This window comes from Moschus berezovskii, chromosome 21 (assembly GCF_049115385.1).
Source record: "Moschus berezovskii isolate FMDL1 chromosome 21, NW_MosBer_1.0, whole genome shotgun sequence".
Taxonomy (NCBI): Eukaryota; Metazoa; Chordata; class Mammalia; order Artiodactyla; family Moschidae; genus Moschus; species Moschus berezovskii.
The window spans coordinates 64,043,716-64,057,519 of NC_142480.1; the positions used below are offsets into that span (position 1 = coordinate 64,043,716).

The 13,804-nt window shown below is 46.6% G+C and overlaps 1 protein-coding gene across 1 annotated transcript in view; it reads right to left on the reverse strand.

The window, feature by feature from the left end:
* ADAMTS17 (ADAM metallopeptidase with thrombospondin type 1 motif 17) overlaps positions 1-13,804 on the reverse strand; it is a 401,986-nt gene that overhangs the window by 368,195 nt on the left and 19,987 nt on the right. The gene's annotated exons all lie outside the window — the stretch shown is intronic.

Consider the following 13,804-nt stretch of genomic DNA (forward strand, 5'->3'; position numbering starts at 1 on the left):
CAGTACACAGTAATAGTAACTGATCCTGGGGTAAAAGCAATAACTTGCTGTTTTTTTCCCCATGCTGAGCTAAGCAGAAACTCATAAGTCCTGTCACACTTCCAAAGTCTAAAACACCTACCGACTACCTGAGCCAACCTGGGTTTGTGCACCTGCGCATCCTACAAGAGCATGGGCCCTGTTACAGCACCCCGCTCCACAGTCACCTAAGCACTGTCCACCGCTTGAACGTGGCTTCTTTCCTCCACTGCCCTCAGGAGAATGGAGGAGGCAGCTGAGAGAGGACGGTCAGGGACTGGGCACTTTACAGACACCCCGGGCAAAGGCCCCCTCGGGAGTCCACCCAGGAGACAAAGGCAGAGATTACCCGTCATCTACACCACCTTAGGGGCATCCGAAGCGCCGCCCCATCACGACAGCAGAGCATCTCCCTGCCACTCGGCACTCTCCCTGCCATTTGGGACCCCACAAAACTGACGGGACCCCACAAAACTGACGGGTCTCCTGTGAGCAGCCCCCTCTACTGCCACATGCTGACCATGTTGCGTGAGAAGAGAGAATGCTGCTCTTCAGATACAGTGACTGGTCCAGGGCACGCGATGCAAAAGTAGGACCCTGCGAGTCATCTTATGAAGTCTGATGTGACTGAGTTCCTGGACCCTGGGAACCACGTGAGCTGCAGAGGCCAGGAGCCACCTTTCTTATTATCAGGGACCGGCCTGAGAACTAAACCAAGCTAGAGGGAAACAGAGGCAAGCGATGGCAGCAGAAAGCAACAGCGCTCCAGCTACATTACTTGAAAAATCCTGGGTCCGTTTGAGGCTCATATAACCTGATAGACTTTTCACAGGAGACAAAATTCTTCTACTGGTTAAACCTGGCACCCAGCCGGGCACACCTGCTGTGGCCACACCTGGGTAATGGTCTTGATCACATACAGGAGTGCCCTGCTAAGAGGGCCCGGTAACCACAAATCTGACCTAGGTAAGCAGTTAGGCTCTTATATAATAAATACAGGGAGGCCCGGCATGCTGCAGTCCATGGGGTTGCAAAGAGTCGGACACAACTGAGTGACTGAACTGAACTGATAATAAATACAGAAGCGAGCAAGAAGTACATTCTGAGAAGTTGGTCTGCACCCTGCCAAAAACGTCTCTCCTTTATAGGATTCATTCCAGATTTCCTTAAAATGATAAGTTATGTACTTAATTTAAAATTTGGTCCACTTTGCAAAAATCTCACTTTTTAAACAACTTATCAGTGCTATGTATTACCAAAAACATTATACCCTGGAAGAGAACAATCTCTATTTTTTCCCTCTACAAACAAAGACAATTCACACACACGCACACACCCCACAAAATGTTTTATAGTAGAGCCCTGTCAAAAAGTTATTTTAAAACCTTTTATTTTCTCTGGCAGCCAGAAATGATGTTCACTTGTCTGGAACACAGGCTGTTCCAGGCTGCTTGTCACAGACGACTGGGAGGGAAAAAAGCAGAAGATGACAGCTGCAAATCTCAGACTCCCCAAAGACAAAGCGAGTGGCCAAATGCCATCATTCAGTGCCGCTCGAAGCCTCGGGCTCCTGAAGAAAGTGCCCACGTCATTCACACTAGCACTCAGTAAATCAGCGTACTACTCTCACCGCAACTTCAACAGTTTCCTTCTTTTCTTGCTATTGTTAAATACTTTCCCTTTTTAGGTAGTTACTAGTGTATCAGAACTCCAAGTAACTACTCTTTAATATGGTTGAAACTGGAATATCTTCAAGATGTCTGTACTGTCAGCACTGGAATCAGGAAGGAAAAAAAAAATTCCTGGGAAAGGAAAACAGAACCCTGGCTGAGCTCCCCAGCACTGCACTGCCCCCCTCCCAGCTGACTCCCTCCACGGGAGGCTGCAGGACAGAGTGCCCACTGCAGCCGCACAGGGCAGCAGGAAACACTGCCCCGGTATACAAGGACAGGCCTCACCCACCCAGCAGCTGGGACACAGCCCTTCGGTGCTCAGCCTCCTTGTCATACAAGACGAGGAAGCCACACTGGGGTCAGGGCTGAGACTCTCTGCTCCAGTCTCATGCCAAGTCTCAGTGTCCCCAAACCTAGCAATTTCCTGGTCTCTACGACAGGCACGGCGTTCTCCTGGGCAACACTGAGTTTTCACAACGCAGATGCCCCAAGCAGGGACGTTATCATCACATGACGCCCATCTTCCACCAAGGCTGCAAGCTGCCCGCCAGCAGAACCGCTCCCGCGCTGGCTGCCCTCCTGCTGTCCACCAGTCACCACATCATGGCCGGCCTCCGCCTTGCAACAATCGCGTGCAGAGACACAGGTCTGGGGTCAGGTGTCTGCTCAAGATCACATGGTGTGTGTTCATTCTGAGCCAGGCCCCAGGGCAGGGCTCTGGGCTCTGCACTCACTACCCTGGCCACTGGGGGTCCCTTCTGTGCTACCGAGGTCACTGAGCCCAGGGGACAGGCAGGCACCACACAGCGTGAGTTGCCCCCTTCTCTGGGTAATCTGCCCTGTAAACCCACTGGCGTCCAGCCAAGGTTAGGGCCCACCTCACTCCCTGGTGAGCCCCTAGCCCTCCCCCAGGCGCTCAGAGCCCTGGGCCCCCCCAGCCCACCCTGGGCCAGGCTGCCCAGAGTCTGTGGGGCTCAGACATTTGCTGCAGTTTCTTCTCCACACTCCCCCACCACCCAACCACCGAGCCTGGGTTGACATGAACACGGAGGAAGGGGAAATGCTCTTCAGCATCTTCAGACAGGCGCTGGAATGGGCTGCCTAAGTGCATCCTGGTGGCTCCCCTGGTGGCTCAGACGGTAAAGCCTCTGCCTGCAAGGCGGGAGACCCGAGTTCAATCCCTGGGTCCGGAAGATCCCCTGGAGAAGGGAATGGCAACCCACTCCAGTACTCTTGCCTGGAGAATCCCATGGATGGAGGAACCTGGTAGGTGTAGTCCATGGGGTCACAAAAAGTTGGACACGACTGAGCGACTTCACTTTTCAAGAGCCGCCTGAGCCGGTGTGCCATTAAAACCGAACAGAAGGGTAGCTGCACTGCCCCTCGGAGTCTTCAGGCGATGCAGTGAAAGGCCTCCATCTTCACACGGGACATGCAGGGACGCAAAGACCTGCGAGGCGCAGGCTCGGGGAGCGGCATCGGGGAGAGAAAACCCTGACGAGGGAAGGTTTGGGAGGCAGACGGCTACTGGTAAGGGATACATGTCCCCTGAGGGCTTAGAACATGGATGCTCACATCACTGGAGCAGTAAGACATCTTTCACCCCCAGGAGATGCATATTTATACTGAAGAAGGCAGTTTTTAAGCCCAGAGAACAGCCAACGAGGCCCTGAACAGACATTAATTGAAGGTCTCTGCCTCCATGCTGCTCTGAAGAATTTCACCCCAATAAAATGATTAACTGCTGCTCAGAAAAAAGACCCACAGTCCATCTGGGACTCAGTGATGCCCTCCAGGACAGAGCAGGCATGAAACCCAGGTGCTCGGAGCTCCCAACATCAGCAGTGAGCCACACACAAGGAAGAGGCATCTCCATGCACATTAAGGTCAGAAAACGAGAGATGGTCAAGGGAATCAAAACTGCCCTAAAAGCAGAGTCAGAAAAGCAGCAGCCATCCTTCACCATGGATAGATGACAGTCTATTTGGAGGAAGGTGGACTTCTTCCCACGTGGACATACAGGACTTCTCTGGTGGTCCAGTGGTCCTCTGCCCTTCCAATGCAGGGGGCACAATGCAGGGATTCCTGGTCAGGGAACTAAGATCCCACATGCCATGCAGTACAGCCAAAACATCCAAAAAAAAAAATCATGATGAAGACAATGCTCATTCCCTTCTCAAGGGCCCAGAAAGTCAAGTGCAGACTGCCTAAGGGATCCATGGGAGGCCTATAAGCTCTGTCTTTAAACAGCAGCTGTCTCCTTGGAAAGAAGAAAAGCCCCTTCTCCCTCCCCCAGCCCTAAGCATCTCTGAGCACTGGGACCCACAGCATGCCTGGGCAAAGTCTCTCCGAGGGGCTCGGCCCCTCCCAGCTGGCCCCAGCTCACATTCATGCCACCATCACTGACCACCAATGACGCCGGCTATTTTCTGCTCAACTGGGCGGGAACACTCGCAGCTTTCTCGGGCTTTCCCCCCCCAGTTCACCGTCCAGCTCTGTCCAAACCCAGTGACAGGGAGTTTGATCAATGACTTGCTAATGGATTGAGAAAGGTACGAGCTCCTTCAGCCTGAAGGCAGTTTATGCAACCCCATGGCGGCTCCAGTCAGCGCATTCCCTGTCTGGTCGTGCAGGAGAAATCGCCCGCTGCTTTGAAAGAAGACTGTGCAAAATGAACCCGCTGCATTCACGGCTGGAAAACACCCAAGAAAACTGGGCAGCAGACTTTTTTTTTTGTTGGGCTTTTCCATGAGAAAGCAGTACACTGAAAGAAGGCTAGACCTTTCGGCAGAGGGGGAGAAATGCAACCGTCAAAGTCATTTCTTAAAAGGAACTGAGCAGTCACTCCACACAGAGTGTCTGTTCCCCTTCCCTTTCTCGGTGTTGGACTTCCTGGCCCGCGTCCTCCTGCTGGGAGGGAAGCCGGCTTGCTCCTCTGCTCGGTCACACGTTCTCCTGCTCTCTCCCTTGGAGGGAACAGGAAGGCTGCTGATTCAAAAATCAGACACTTCTGTGGGAGCTGGCAAGGGCCGCGCTCTCCACCCCCGCGGCCCTGGAACACCAAGTCAGCGCCCGGCCTCCCGGCCCTGGCCTCCCGAGGGCCACCAGCCCTCCTCCAGCCCCGGGCTTGGACCAGCTGCCAGGAGCTTCCTTGAGCCACCTGGACAGCCCCAGCCAGCGTGGACTTTAAATAATAAACTATGCATTCTTGGTCCATCTGCCGCTGAAGGCAGATTTTCCTATTTAAGCTGGAGGCCTCCTCTGCTTTGAGTTACTAAAGTAGGGCGGGTGTGTGTTGCATAAGAGCGCAGGAGAGAGCCGGGAAGAGACAGCACCGCTTCTCCTCCAGTTCTCCGGCCTGGTGGGACCGCATGTGGGGAGAGGACTCAGACACACGCTCAAAAAATAGCACAGTGGCCCTTCGTTTCTGGTCTCAGGGCTTCAGTTTTAGACTTTCTTTCTCAGTCAAGTAATGGGATTATCAAGGAAGAGGTCTACAGTGAGTTTTTCTGTGTTCTGATACAGAACATGTCTGAAACATAACCGGAGGAGGAAAAATAATTATCAAACAGTGGCTGTGACTGCAATGCTAAGCCTTGTGAGAGAAACGTGTTTATGATGTGTGTTTACAGGAAACATTGGAAATATAATAATGAATGTGGTAAGTTGGAGAGGGGCCCCCAACGATGCTCACGTCCTAATCCCCGAACACGGAGCATGTTACCTTACACGGTAAAAGGGCTTAGCAGGTATGATTGCGTTACGGAGCCTGAGATGGCGAGACACCCTGGAGGAGTGAGGTGGGCCTGATGCAGGCACACGTGTTCTTATCCAGGGAGGCAGAGAGAGATGTGACTAGAGAAGAGAACTGTCAGCGTGGGAAAGTCTCCACTGTCCATGGCAGGCTTTGAAGATGGAGGCAGGGGCTGAGAGCCAAGGAATACAGGCAGCCTTGAGAAGCTGGAAAACACAAGGAAACAGACTCTCCCCTAGAGCCTCCAGGAGGAATGAAGGCTGCTGACGTCTTGACTCTCGCCAGTAAAACCAATTTCAGACTTCTGACCTCCAGGACTGTGAGATATTAATAATATTTGTGTTGTTCTAAGTCACTAAGTTTTTGTGGTAATTTTTTATAGCAGTGATAGGAAACTCTTGCCTGCCACCCAGACACAATGACAACAAACAGCAGAGAGAGATAAATGTGATATTAAGAATACAGACATAGGACCTTGAGATTCCAGAAAGCAGGCGAGGCAATGAGGGTGGACTTCCTGGATGAGGTGACATCTAGGTTGGGCCTCCAAAACCAAAATGGATTTTCAACAGCAGTAAAAGATAGGCAACAAAAAGATCATTCCATAAGCCAAAATATAACTGTAATATACCCAAGGCCTGTGACCTAGGAACTTGCGATCTACTATAATCCACACTAAATATTTAACACATCAAGTAACAGGGGACTTAAATTTAAAAATCTAGACGAAATCTGCTAGAATAATACAATTCACCAAAATTGATCCCATTAGTAATATAAAACTTAGGCTAATTTTTATAGAAGAAACAGAAAGTTATAAAGAAACTACAGACACACACAAAAAATCAGACTAAGATGATTTCACAAGGGATTGTACCAAACCTTCATAAACCAGACAGCCTCAATGATTCATAAATTGTCCCAGAGGACGGAAAACAAAGGAAAACTTCCACCTTTTTAAAAAAACTAGTATAATTTTGATAAGTGAGCCCATACACACAAAAGAAAACTATAGAGCACTGCCAGGTATAAATATGGAAGCAAAAAGGCTGAATAAAATATTAGCAAATAGTTTGCAACATCACTTTAAGGAAATAATGCATTACAACCAAGTGAGACGAATACCAGGAATTCAAGGTTGGTATAATAATAGGAATTCTATTTACATAACAGCCAATATTAATCTGTTTAAAAAGAACAATCACATGCATGACCCCTTCCCAAAGGGTTGCAAAAGCCTTTAGAAAATCTAATATCCATATCTAATTTTAACAGTTACTCTCACAAAGGCCAAATCTGAGATCACCTGGGTATCAAAACAAATAGGTAAATAAATTAGTACCCACGGAGTAAAGTAAGGATCTACAAGTCACAGATATAACTAAATAAATGGGGGAAGAAAAGAGAAAGCTGTCCTTGCAGGAGGGCACCAATTAGAAAGGGGAAGAAAGTAATGGAGCTAGAAATGCACCGTTGTGAAGCCATCACAATCAAAACCGAATCTGCCAAGAATTAAGAGACGCTAAAACTAGTGAGAGAAAGTTTAAAGAAGAACAAGATATTTTTATAAGCTCAAAATATCCCACAGATAACTAGTTACATACAAGAAGATAATGACTTGAAGCAGATAAAATAGTGATAACAACCTGAGCCAGATAATAAAATTTGACATCCGCAATATGACACAAACTGGCGGCGTGTGCCTCCTGATAAGACACACTGAGAGGAACACAACATCCCTTTTGCGGTATTCCCGCCAAAAATGAACAACCTAAGTCCACTCGTGAAGAAGCAGCACACAAAACCAAAAGTAGAGGTTTCCTCCAAAATAACTACACTGTAATTGTATCTTTGAAGAAATGTGATGGTTATAAAGAAAAATTCTAAGTAACTGGCCCAGATTGAGGGAGATCAAGTAGATGTGATAACTAAATGTAGTGTGTGATTCTATCAATAGATTAGCATCTGGACCAAGAAGAGAAAGCTACAGAAGACATTCATGGGACTACTTTCAAAACTTAAATATGGATGGTTCATTTGACAACAGTATTGTATCAATGTTTCATATCCTAGATTTGATAAACATATGATGGTTGGTAAGAGTTCTTAGGAAATATAAATGAATGTATTTACAGATACATTCTATAAATACATATGTATTTATATATATATGCATAGATACATAGGACTATGATATCTGCAAAGTACTCTCAAACACTTCAGAAGATAAATAAGTGTGTGTGGAAAGAGAGAGGGTTGGGGAGATTGGAAGGAAGGTGGGGAGGAAGAAAGTGAGAAAGTATACTCTAGAGTGAGTGGGGGAAAATGTTAACAAGTGGTAATTTGGGGACTAACAAAGGTCTTTGCAGTGATAGCAAAATACGAAGCCAACAAAAAGATGGGGGATATAAACTAAGCATACAAGGATAAGAGAGCAAACAGGTAATTCTGAGTCTGGGCAACTGGAAAAAAAAATGGGTCAGGTATTGGGCTGGGGGAGGCAGGCATGGTCAGACAAGGTTTTGGTTCAGAAACACCACATTCTGCAGAATGGGCAGCCATCCCAGCTGGCCACTGCAGACAGAACACAGATAGAGGAGGGGCTCGAGACAAACAGCGAGGGGGTACTGCTCCAGGAAAGAACCAGATGAGGACCTCAAGAGAAGGGGAAAAAACGGGCAGGAGCGACCACACATGCACCTTGGCAAGTGTTCGCATCTGGAGGCAGAGGAGGAAGGGGAGCAGGGAAACCAGTAGCGGGGGTCCCTGCTGCAATGCTTGCAGGATGCTGGAAGATACGCCACAAACATGCTCCAATGTTCCACTGGAGGTCTGATGGCGACACCCCAGCCCCAGTGAGTCCATCTGTTCCCACAGGAAAACGGAAAGCAGAGAACTGTAAGAGCACGATGGAGGCCATACCGGAGGCCAGCGCGTGGCAGGCAGTGTGGGAAGCGAGGCTGCTGCCCTTGCACCCAGCTGCCAATGCAGAAGCGGGGTGTTACTCAGAACTCCCGTCCCGTGTTTGGTCATCTCTGCTTCAGGCTGCAGAGTCACAGCCATCAATCTTTTCTCTCTCCACCCAGTCCAGCAAATTCCACTGGGAATCAGAAAGTCCTTCTGATCTAGGCTCCTCATAGGTAGGCACAGGAGAAAGGGATCATTAGGGAATGGGGACCTAGGACCTACTTCCCCAGGGCCATCCAGAAAGAGACTGGCAATCAGCTTTCAACCATCCACCAGAGCCTGGGCTCCCTGACTCCCTGAGAACAGGGACGCATATCTCTTGTTTACTACAGGATGCCCCAGGCCCGGGACCGGCCCTGAAACACAGTCAGCATCAAATAAACATTGGCTGGGCGAGTAAAGCGCTGTCGTGAATAACAGGGCATATTACAAGTTTAAATACAAACACAGTCAAGCCAATTTAGAGAAAACACACACACACAGAGTCACTGAGCACACAGGATAAAATTAGTATTTACATAAAGATTCATCTAAATGCTGCCTCCAGGCCTGGTTTACTCACTTTTCCTGATTCTCCAGCCACCAGCCCAGAAAGCAGAGCTTCTGAAGGGAACCACAAGAGCACAGGTGGGTCCCCCAGGCTAGAGTTGCCTTCCAGATGGCCCTCACCAACGCCCCAGGAGGCCTATGTCTCCAGTGCCTATTCACTCCTTTAGAGATCTCAGAGCTATTTCTGCTGAATGACTAAATTTTTAAAAAGGAAGGAAGGATGGAAGAAGTGATTTATCATAGATCAATTTATTGTTAACACAGGAAGAATTTTTCTAACTGAATATACAGGAATTTTTAGACGGTAACAAGTTTTCTTAAATTGTTAACAATTTTTTAAATTTATTTATTTTAATTTGAGGCTAATTACTTTACAATATTGTAGTGGTTTTGACATACATTGACATGTTAACATTTTTAAAAGTCTAGGGATCGCTAACGCTAGGCGCTATCTCCCAGCCAGGACACCTGCAGGGTCCTCTTTTCTTTCTGTGCCCTCCCTGCAGTGGCTCCTGCCCTAAGGCATGTGCCTTCCCCAAGCATATGACCCTCGCCTTTCTTTTTTGGAGGCTCTCAGTCCTAGAAGCTCCCTCGGCCCATGCAAGAGCACAGGGAGACAGGAGCCACTGAAAACACTCCAGCAACCCACCATCCACATCTTCAGGACAGCTCTAGAACTCTCCATGCTTCCCAGAGTTCCTGCTGTAGGAACGCAGCCCCCCTATTGCCCGTAGAAACAACCCTGGCACACACTCACCTCCCCCTGGATTTTTCTGCTGGATTCCACTGTACCTGCTCTCCCCTGTCTCTCTCTCTCTCTTGCTCCCCAGGACCCCCTCCCTGCCCTAAACTAATCACTTGCACCCAAGTCCGTATGCCAGGTTTGGCTTCAGGGAACCCACTCTATGGGCCTTTTCTATAGAGATGACACACGATGTTCTAGTAATACTTTCTACTTAATGAAAAACCATCTGCATTAGCCATTTAACTCCCAGTAACCTGGTGAAGTAAAAATATTGAGAAAAGTACTAGCCCTCTTTTACAGATGAAGAAACACAGGGGAAAAGAAAATTATCAGACTGTAAGAACCTCAGCATCCTGGGAAGCAGAGTCAGACCATGCCCAATATCAGCAAGGTTCAGTCCAGGGCTGTGTTAATTGCCAGGACACTCAGGCAGGCAGTACCCATTTTACAGGCCCCCTCATGGGGTCGCAAAGAGTCAGACATGACTGAGCGACTGAACTGAACTGAATTCAGGGAGTCATACAGCTTCAGGAAACAATAATGGTAAAAATAATAATAATAATTTTATTCTTTCCAAATGATGATTAATGCACATCCCCTAGCCATCCAAACACCCCAAAAGAAAATCCAAAAGATTTTTTCAGTCACTTATCTTAAAAAGAAATAAAAATGAGATCTGAGAGACTTGGATAAATACATGGTTCATATAAAGCAAATGGCAAGATCAGAGATTCCCCTCAAAGCTTATGAGAATTAACCCTGGAAAACAACAGCAAATGCAGAAATGATTATGACTGAACCCTCACACTGCACAAGGTGCCTTGGGGGCTCTTCCAGGAGACACTGATCCAAGAAACACCTGGTGATCTCAGAAGTATCCACCCCCCGCCCCCCCTCCCCAAGCACCAGCAGCGGGTATGTGTGCAGGTGAGCCTGACGTCTGGTCTTCCAGGGAGATCCTTGCTCAGCCAACTGCTGACACCTGTACCAGATCCCCCCAGATAAGGGGGTGGGCACACATCAGATGTGCCACAGGGCACCAAGAAACAGTGGCAGGAACACAACTGCCTCCTACGGTCTAAGAGAACAAACTGAAGACCTGTCCTATGGAGTCTGAGGTTAAACCATTGAGCACTTTCTTCAGACAACGAGGAGACAGTGTCTGTACTTGCGGTCCATGAAAGAAGCAGGGAGTGATCTCAGTACGCTGATTTACTGTGGTGCTAATGTGGTATTTTTCTTAGGCTATCACCACAGATGGCCTCTGCGTTCCTTTACTGAAGGCACTTTATAGAGACCAAGGTGGAAAATGTCTAGACACAGCTGCCCTCTGGCCACTGCGTCTGAAACCTTGGCTCCCTAAAAGAACAGTATTTGGCGAAGGGATGCCCTTGAGAAGGGGCAGGACTCTTAGCAGAAAGAGGGGTAGGATGACTTCGCCACCTTTGTGGGGGGTGGTTGGTTCTCTGAGCCGCGGGAAGGCACTTTGTGCTTGCAGTCCCCCAGGGTGGGGCGCAGGCAGGGCCACTGAGCAGGGCTTCAGATGCCACAAGCCTCCCTGGGAGGTCCCGGTCATCAAGGAGGGCCAACAGCTAGAGGACTGTCAGACTTGGAACAGTAAGTGGAGTGTTCTGAGAGGCCGGCAGATGTTAGGCACAGATACTGGCCTAAAGGGTGAAGGGCCAGTGTGCTCCGCCACGGCAAGATGAAAAGATCTGGCCAGGACCCTGGCGTGACTCAGGACGGGGAAGTACCAGGAAGACTCCTCTGTGCAGAGCTGTGAATGCCAGAGGAATGTCGCTGAGCCTCAGTGCAAACCCCTCAGCCTGTGCCACACACACCAATAAGCATCACTCTTATGGCATAGATTTCCTAAGGAAAAACACTAAAGTAGAAATCATGTTTGTACTTTGAAAAGGTCCTGGGGCATCAGACAAGGAGACATGTGACATTACTCGGTGATGATTCTTCCATAGCCCAGAGCATAGCACACTCTCATCGAAGGGGTAGTGGGGGCTGAGAGAGGAGGGGATACATCAGCCTAAATTGAGCTCACAGGGTCAGATTACAATCCACACAGGAGAATGTGGCCCAATGTAAAAGAGAGTGAGCAAAAACAATCAACAGGAAGATCAGGACTCCAAGAAACTCAGAAGGTGGAATGATTTTAAAAAAGACAGAATAATTATGCTTTAAAAAAAACCAAAGTGATAAAGAAAAGGAAAAATCATAATGAAAGAACCAGACACTATGAAAATGGCAGACAGAATTGGAAAATAATGAAATATAATTTCTTGATGTATGGATTATAATTGCTAAAATTAAAAACTCAGTAGGTGGACTAAATGGAGATTAGACCCAGTTTAAGAGTAAACTGGTGAACTGAGAGACAAATGAGAATTACCCAGAATATAGAATAGATAAAGTGACCAAATACATAAAAGAAATTACAAAACACAGAAGAAAAACTAGGGAGATCCACATCAGCTACCGGTTCTAGACGAAAAACAGATAGCAGGGAAGAAGCATTCTTCAGTGACGTGGAGGCTGGGCAGTTTATGATGATTTTTGTGATTAAATGGGAGGGGACAAAAATATATAATTAACAAACAAAAATAACAAGGACAATGAACGTTACAGCATTTGAAGGTTCGTGCATTATGAATGAAAGATAACCTAACACTTTTAGACTTCCTTGGGACAAATTTCTTTTTTAATTTTAGGGTAAAAGCAACTAAAAAGGAAATAGATTTTATAAAATTTCCACACCAGTGGAAGAAAAAAAAATAAAGAAAATCTGGTGGAACCAACAGAAAGAAAGAAAGAAAACAACAAAAAGAAATAGAAGCAAAGAAAAAGCACAGCATTATAAACGGAAAACAAGAGATGGCAGAAATAAATGTGATTATATCAGTAACACCCAGCAGAAATAAATGTGATTATATCAGTAACACCCAGCAGAAATAAATGTGATTATATCAGTAACACCCTAAAACCCTAACCCTGTCAACGAAAATAAAGATGCTCCTAAATTAGACAGTTTTTTAAAATTCAGATACATATTACTTTTAGGAAACCATATAAAACATCATTATAAAGAAGGACTGAAAATAAAACTAAAGAAAAAGAAGAATCATGTAAACATTAACCAAAATAAAAATTAACTGGCAATATTAATATTAGATGAAAATAACGAGAAGGCCAAAAGCTTTACCAGAGATAAAAAAGGCCCATTACATGATAACAGAAGAAATATTTCACCAGGAATATGGCCATACAACAAACAATACTGCCTCATACCTTATAAAGAAAAGACTGATAGAATTAAAGTTTAAATAGGCCAAACCACTATGACCACCTCATGCGACGAGCTGACTCACTAGAAAAGACTCTGATGCTGGGAAGGATTGGGGGCGGGAGGAGACAGGGACGACAGAGAATGAGATGGCTGGATGGCATCACCGACTCAATGGACATGAGTTTGAGTGAACTCCAGGAGTTGGTGTTGGACAGGGAGGCCGGGCATGCTGTGATTCATGGGGTCGCAAAGAGTTGGACACGACTGAGCGACTGAACTGAGCTGAACTGAACTGAGGCCAAACCACAGTTTATGAGATTTTTAATAAACCTCTAATTAAAACAAGTCAAATAAGACAAAACAATGAGGCTATGAGTGATTCTGTCATCACAATAATTTAAACTAATGAATATATAGAGGATGATGTTCACAATCAAAGAATACATATTCTTTTAATTTACATATAAAACATTTATTAAAACAAAAATACCTATGTTTTAAACCATGATGCAAATCTCAACCATTAGCAAAGAATCAATTTCATATGGAATACAGGCCAACAAGCTTCTAACAGACCTATACCTCCTACAGAGAGCAACTGTAAACTTAAAGACAAAACTCCACTGACTAAATTACTGGAAAGTAAGTTAATACAGAAGATTTTGGTGGGAAGTCAATGCTTGGAAGAACAGAAGCGCACAGGGGACTGAACGCAGGCCTAGTCTGTATGATGTACACTCTAGGTCAGAGTTATACTCCAATAGAATTCCCACAACTCTCAGGCCTAAAGAACCAGAGGG